The sequence below is a fragment of the Anolis carolinensis genome, chromosome 2, assembly GCF_035594765.1.
Source record: "Anolis carolinensis isolate JA03-04 chromosome 2, rAnoCar3.1.pri, whole genome shotgun sequence".
NCBI classification, from domain to species: domain Eukaryota; kingdom Metazoa; phylum Chordata; class Lepidosauria; order Squamata; family Dactyloidae; genus Anolis; species Anolis carolinensis.
The window spans coordinates 256,554,142-256,560,160 of record NC_085842.1 but is presented as its reverse complement, the minus strand read 5'-3'; positions in this window follow the sequence as shown (position 1 = coordinate 256,560,160).

Below are 6,019 nucleotides of genomic sequence, written 5' to 3'. Positions count from 1 at the left end.
ATATATCGTAACACATCATGCCATCATCATAGGTGATCCCTCGTGGCCAAGTATGATTGCCTTTCAAAGGTAGGGTCTTGGTGGTGGGTCCATAGGTGACTTGTAGACATCATGCCCCTATTAAAGCAGCTCTACTGGTTGCTGATAAGTTTCCGGTCCCAATTCAAAGAGCAAGTTATTACCTACAAAGCCTTACACAGTTTTGGTCCTGCCTATCTTTGTGACGGTATCTCCCCCTATGAACCGGTGCAGGCTTTAAGATCAGCTGGGGAGGCCCTCCTTTTGTTCTTGCCTCCATCTTTAGTGTAGTTGGTGGGGACGAGGGAGAGGGTCTTCTTGGTAGTGACCCCCCCGGCTTTGGAACACCCTCCCCAGGGAAATTAGGCAAGCCCCCACAGTGCAACACTTTCAGAGAGAGTTAAAAATGTGGCTTTTCAAGCAGGCCTTCGGCATTGTCTAGATACCAGCTAAACTGATTGCTGTTTACTTTGGCACTTTAATGTTGACATTTTAAATTGGTCGCAGTTGGGATGTCTAATTGATTGTACAGCTCCTTTTAAATGAGTGGATACTGTCGGGTTTTACTGTGCACTTTCTTTAATTTTAGTTCAGCTTTGTTACTTTCTGTATGTTGTGGTTTTATGTAAATTGGTGTGTTATTGATTTTATAAATGCTGATATATTGTATTTTATATGTTGTGTGTCACCATTGTGTGCTGCTTTGTAAGCCACCCCGAGTCCCTGTGGGAGATGGTGGCAGGGTATAAATAATAATAATAATAATAATAATAATAATAATAATTGATCTGTATGTTCTTCCACGGTGAGGGCATTGATTTCCAGATGGAAAGACTGTACTGTAATCTTCATGCTCATGAAGGTCTGTGTTTGTTGCAATATCCTCTTTTGTTATAGAATTGCATTGTTGCTTAACACATGTGCATAACCCCTGTTTCATAATCTTCAAGAGAAAATAGGTGTTACCACATTGCCCAAAAAGTGCACAACTGCATGTATGGGGAGAATTTAAATTAAGGCCCCCTTTACACTGCCATAGAATCTAGATTATCAAATCAGATAATGTAGATTTAATATGTCAGGGTAGAAGGGGTCTAAGACACAATAGAGGGCCACTGTTATTAACAATGTAACAAGACCCCCTCATTTTGACTAACATGTTTTCAAAAACACAGGTTACCATTTGATGCATTCTTCCTCCCTCTAGAGCAGCATTAGGTACATCAGAAGCAGATGAACTTCAGGCTTATGGGATCTACCTTGTCCTTCAGCTAGATCCTTGAGCTCTGTTACATGCAATGCAATGTAAAAGGCACACATAATGAAATCATGGTGAGCACAGGAATTTGTTCTGGGTAACTGACTTGAGGGGAGATTATTATTACATGATTTGGAAGAGATAGTTTTTCAGACCACAGCTACCAGAATTCCTTGAACACTGGCCATGCTGTCTGGGACATTCTGAGATATTTCGAAGAGCAAGTAAACTCTGTAGTCTATGTTTTCTTTCATTTCTGGTGGGGCAGGACAGGAATCAAACATCCTTGCTAATTTAGTGCAAATCACCCAGAGCTTCCTTCTATCAACTTTACACAGAAGATAAAACAATAAAGTGCAAACTCATCAAGTCAGTGGGATTTAGATCATTCAACATCATTGACTCATCATTCAACAACTGATTCAGTTGGCTTATTTTAAGGATTCAGACCTTAGTATGCAGCACTTGATCATTTTTACTCACAGGAAAGGATGGACAGCCCACTCTGAATTGGGACCATCAGGTCAAAGGGGATATTTTAAACCCCAACTCTGCCACAATTTTTTAAAGACAAACTCACAGGGGCTTTAAACTCCCTCCCGCAACTGTTCCTCCCAGGGCCGGTTGTTACTAGGCGGCCGCTGACGCGGCCGCCTCAGGCGCTGGCTGCTAGGGGTGCTGTCGAGGCGTCGACAGCGACCCGTAGCGCCACCGACGCCTCCGGTGTTGGCGCGGGCCCGCGGGGCTTCAATCCCCGCGCCCACGCCAAACCGCGACAAGCACCTAGGCCATTTTGCCCTTAGTAACAAACTAAGGGCAAAAATGGCCTATCTGTGCTGTGCGCATGCGCACAGCCAGATAAGCCATTTTTGCCCTTAGTTTGTTACTAAGGGCAAAATGGCCTTACTTCCTGGTCGCGGCCGCCGATCGCCCGGGCGATCGCCGGCCGCGACCAGGAAGTAAGGCCCGAATGGGCTATCTGCGCTGTGCCCGTGCGCACAGCGCAGATAGCCCATTCGGGCCTTACTTCCTGGTCGCGGCCGGCGATCGCCCGGGCGATCGCCGGCCGCGACCAGGAAGTAAGGCCATTTTGCCCTTAGTAACAAACTAAGGGCAAAAATGGCCTATCTGTGCTGTGCGCATGCGCACAGCCAGATAAGCCATTTTTGCCCTTAGTTTGTTACTAAGGGCAAAATGGCCTTACTTCCTGGTCGCGGCCGCCGATCGCCCGGGCGATCGCCGGCCGCGACCAGGAAGTAAGGCCCGAATGGGCTATCTGCGCTGTGCCCGTGCGCACAGCGCAGATAGCCCATTCGGGCCTTACTTCCTGGTCGCGGCCGGCGATCGCCCGGGCGATCGCCGGCCGCGACCAGGAAGTAAGGCCCGAATGGCCTAGCTGTGCTGTGCGCGTGCGCACAGCACACCTAGGCCATTTTGCCCTTAGTAACAAACTAAGGGCAAAAATGGCCTATATGTGCTGTGCGCATGCGCACAGCCAGATAAGCCATTTTTGCCCTTAGTTTGTTACTAAGGGCAAAATGGCCTAGGTGTGCTGTGCGCACGCGCACAGCACAGCTAGGCCATTCGGGCCTTACTTCCTGGTCGCGGCCAGGGCACGGGGGGCGGGGCCAACTCTGGCCCCGCCCCCCGCACTATTCGCCCTGGCCCCGCCTCCCACACAGCGTGGGAGGCGGGGCCAGGGCACGCTGGGCGGGGGCAGGGCGTGGGAGGCGGGGCCGGTGGCGGGGGCGCTTTTTAGCCCCCCGCTTAACATTTAAAAATATCTCCGGCCGGCCCTGGTTCCTCCCCAGGGTTGCAGGCAGAAAAGTCATTTCACCTCATCTGTTTTCTGATCCTTTTATCTTGAGATGTCTGGGAATAAACCTGAGACTTTCTGTTGGCAACATTTGTGTAATGCCATTAAGTGACAGTCCTTTCCTGAAGTACTTCTCTCCTGCATTCCATCTAGGTTAGCAATGTCTGTGACACAGACAGAACAAGAGAAGTTCAGATGTCCTTTAGAGAGGAGTAACTGTGTGTATGAAATTTTTTCCATGTCTTTACAAAGTCAGGTCTGGGCAAATTCCCATGGGGAGGGGGAAGAGTACACTGGAGTACCTTTCTTTATGGGAAGGCCAAACAGCTGTAAAAATAATATGCAGTGTTTGTACCAGTGCGGCAGCTGTTGGCAAAATTCTGAGTAGCAATTGTGGTAGCTCCCTGTTGTAAGGAGGGGCCAGAGAGCTTTTCCAGTGTCCTGCAGATTCCACTTCTTGTCTGGAAGGGAAGAAAGAGAGATGTTGCCAATATTTGATGATATGCTTCTTGTGATGGAAGTGACAACTGCAGCAGTTGGTGAATTGTGCAAGGAGACACAAAATGGCCCATCTCTCCCACCCTTGTCTTATAGGAAAGGTAAATTGGACAGCACAGTGGTTTCCAAGCTTTCATTCTCCAGGAGTTTTGGACTTCAGTTCCCAGAATTCCTGATAGTTGGCCAAACAGGTTGGGGCTTTTGAGAGTTGAAGTCCCACACATCTAGAAGACCAACCATTAGGCTAGAGGAGTGGTTCCCAACTTTTGGTCCTCCAGATGTTTTGGACTTCAACTCCTAGAAATCTCAGCCTGCTTACTTGGGAATTGTGGGAACTAAAATCCAAAACACTTGGAGGACCAAAGCTTTTGTGAAGTCAAAAATATCCAGAAGACCAACATTAGGCTAGAGCACTGGTTCCTAACCTTTGGTCCTCCAGATGTTTTGGACTTTCCAGAATTCTCAGCCAGCTGGCTTAGGAATTGTGGAAACTAAAGTCCAAAACACCTGGAGGACCAAAGGTTGGGAGCCACTTTACTGGAGTATTTCTAAGGGTATTTTTATCCAATCCATCCACAGTCAAGGCACAACACCACTTTATGTAGTAAACCAGCTTTGTGGACATCATGGCTCCTACCTGCATGCCTCTGTCCCCCCAAGCCTTCCCAAGGGTCCTCAACTACTGCATGGGCTTAAGGAATCCAACAAAAGCTGTGGCTCGTTGGTTGATAGTATAATTTAATAGTATTTTTAATTTATTACAACACTTCTGTTTTGTCATTTATCATAGGATCTCAAGGCAGTAGACAATATATACAATTTAAAACACTTCTGGATTAAAAGCAGAAATGAACAGGATAAAAACATATTAAGAATAGTAACAGTTAAAATCACTTCTCAGAACAAAGTGAAGGGGTCACTGAGCCAAAGTGACTCCATTTTAGAATTGCCTGTCTGCTTTGAACTTAGAGGATCGGTCTCCCCTTTGAATTAAAGATAAAAGTTTGCAACTTGCTGTTTTGGAGGGTGTGTTCTAAGTTTAGCAAGAATCAGTTTCGATAAAGCTTGTGGTTAGCACATCCTGGAGTTGTTGACAAGGCAGGATGTAGCTAGCTAACCACAAACTGAACTGGGGGATTTCCAGTAAATCTAGCCCAGAAAGGGGAACTAGAAATGTAGTAAACAAGTAGGGTATATATTGTCCGGGGCTGATTAGCTCTGGACAGACAGTTTGGATCAGCAACAGCCCATGTTGCCCTGTCTGTCGGTAGCTACCTAATAAAGGTGTTTTGTCCTCAACTATTTTGGGCTCTTGAGTGGTGGTCTCATAGCGGCTTGGCGAACTCGGGTAATGTATAAATGTCTGGGGGACGCCCAAATCACCCCTTACATTTCTGGGGGCCGGTCCGGGATTTCGGAATTTTGGGATTTCTAGTGTTTTGCCAAGGTTCCGTTGTAGCCCACTCAAGAGCTGCTCTTGGGAGCAAGGCGTGTCCACTTCCCCTTCCGGGGTGCTGCGTACGGTCCGCGCCGAGACGTGCGCACGGCCTCTAAATAGAGGTAAAGACCGGTGGTTCCCTTCGCGGCACCCGAGCGAAGGAAAGGCGTGCTCTCCTCCAAAACAGAAGTTGTGAGACAACCACCGCTGGGAAAGTCGGCCGGCCGCCGCGGGACGGAACGAAAATTAGGCAAGTATACCTCTTAAAACCGCTTGTTGTTTAGCATTGCGGGGAGGGAGAGTTTTAAATTGTAGAAGCAGTTCTGGGTCCCGTAGGAATCCCTTGGGAACCAAGAGAACCCCAAAGGGAAGAGAGCTCTGGGAAAGACCTGCAAGGGGAATCCGACCAGGTCCGGAGGCAGGCCCTAGTAGCAAGACGTGCAAGGATGGTCCGACCACGGTCTGGGGACATACTCCACTAGGAAAATAATCTTTCACGTCCAGTGGGAAAGCGGAGGAAGACCGTTGATCTTCCGGCTGTGCGGGCCAGGGTCAAATCCGCGTACCCCAATGGGTGGGAAAGAATCGAAAGGGACAGGAGGGCCAATGACCCCCCTCCGATGTATGTTGAATAACTTTGAGCAATTGAAGGAGTACACAGCCGAGGCAGGAATGGTGCCTTGTTTGGAGGTTTGGATGCTGTGTTTGGTTTGGGTTTGTGTTTGGAGGTTTGGATGCTGTATTTGGTTTGTGTTTGTGCTCGGTGCACTGTTTGGAAGTTTGGATGTTGTGGATGTATACCAAGAGAAAGTGTTCCCAGTGAGAGTAGACCCTCAAGGGGATCTGAGTACAGCAAATGGTAGAAACTCATTGAGGCTGTATCAGAACCTGAATGTTTGTGCCCTGGAAAAAGGGACTCCAAGAGTTCCAAATTTGAGAAAGATCTACCAGATGGAGCAGGAGCAGAATGAAAGTCCAGTAGCATTTCTAG